Source organism: Poecilia reticulata, linkage group LG20 (genome assembly GCF_000633615.1).
Source record: "Poecilia reticulata strain Guanapo linkage group LG20, Guppy_female_1.0+MT, whole genome shotgun sequence".
Lineage (NCBI taxonomy): Eukaryota > Metazoa > Chordata > Actinopteri > Cyprinodontiformes > Poeciliidae > Poecilia > Poecilia reticulata.
The window spans coordinates 1,231,938-1,233,558 of NC_024350.1; positions in this window are offsets into that span (position 1 = coordinate 1,231,938).

The following is a 1,621-nucleotide window of genomic DNA, read 5'->3' on the forward strand; positions in this document are numbered from 1 at the left end:
ATGTTTGGGACGGTGAGCCACTGAGGTGGTGAGGACAAAGTGAACGGGGAAAATGTGAAGTAGATTATTGAGCTGGAGAATCTGAGCTTATTGAGAGATGCAGAGGTGGAGGACAGGCCGGGTGGTTAGTCTGTGGTTGGTGGATAATGGAAAGCGGTGGGTGATGGAAGTGGTGGAGGTTTGCACAATGGTAGAGGAAGAATTCAGTGGGCTTAGGTTACCACTTGTACTGCTTTCTAGTTACCTGGGAAGTGACTTGGCACTGGGTTTGACGTCAGAAACCATGTAACAACATTCTAAACAACATTCTAATTAAGTCGTCAGATCATCAAGATGGCGACGCCCATAAACACATATCGGCATCATTTTAAGCTTTACCTTTCATAGGCAAATTTCTAGATTATTTACTTCTAATTTGCTCTGTTTAGAGTTGGATGTGCTACATGTAACATTCATTTTAGATGCAATTTTTTATGTATGTCTTGTAAAATACCCACATAAAATTACTACTGTTGATGCAATGAGCAGCCACACGAAAACGTGAAGTCCGTCTGTCAAGTCATAAATGGCAGTACTCGGGAGCTTCTCCCGGTTTCCCAGCAGGACGTTCAACTTTGGAGGGCATTCCAGTTGGAATTTCCTAGTTCCACAATTCAGGTCAACACTCAAGCAACGAAGGGTCAGCTCTTCCTGTACGCCAGGTGATGATCCTGAATGAGGAACAGGTGCTAAGAACAGGATCTGCTCAGCCCCACCCTCTTGACTTGGTAACTGCAGTCCTGAGCGCCCTCCGGTGGGGAATATAAAAACTCCAGAAAGGATAAACCAACTTTACTGATACATCCACCCAGATTCCTGTCAATTACCATCCCATCTATCTAGTTCTGACATCACAGAGACCTGTTAACATCATGTAAATGTTAACCTAAAACATTGTCAGCTTCTGGTCAGGCACTATAGTTTAATGCTCAGCATTTTAAGAGAGACTGAGGAGCTCAAGTCCCAGTGAGCGACAATGCTATAAGCCAACTGGATTAATATATTAACTGAGGTTAGAACGTAGACAAAGTTCTTCAAATTCAGCTGGGAGGTTTGCAAGTACCCTTTGCTGGAAAAGGGTAGAGTGCCTTCTCCGGGTCAGGGRGGTCRTCCTGCCTCAAGTGGAGGAGTTTAAGTATCTGGGGATCTTGTTCACGAATGAGGGAAGAAGGGAGCGGGAGATCGACAGGCGGATTGGGGCAGCGTCTACTGTGAAGCGGGCGCTGTACCGGTCCGTCGTGGTGAAGAGAGAGCAGAGCCAAAAAGCGAAGCTCTCGATTTACCGGTCGATCTAGGTTCCCACCCTCATCTATGGTCATGAGCTTTGGGTCATGACCAAAAGAACGAGATCACAGATACAAGCGGCCGAAATGGGTTTCCTCCGCAGGGTGGCTGGGCTCTCCCTTAGAGATAGGGTGAGAAGCTTGGTCATCCGGGAGGAACTCAGAGTAGAGCCGCTGCTCCTCYACGTCGAGAGGAGCCAGTTGAGGTGGCTCGGGCATCTGGTCCTGGACCTCCTGAAATAGTTTGACATCACTGCCTTAACAATAAAAGCTGTAAATCTAACAAGTGTCACCACATT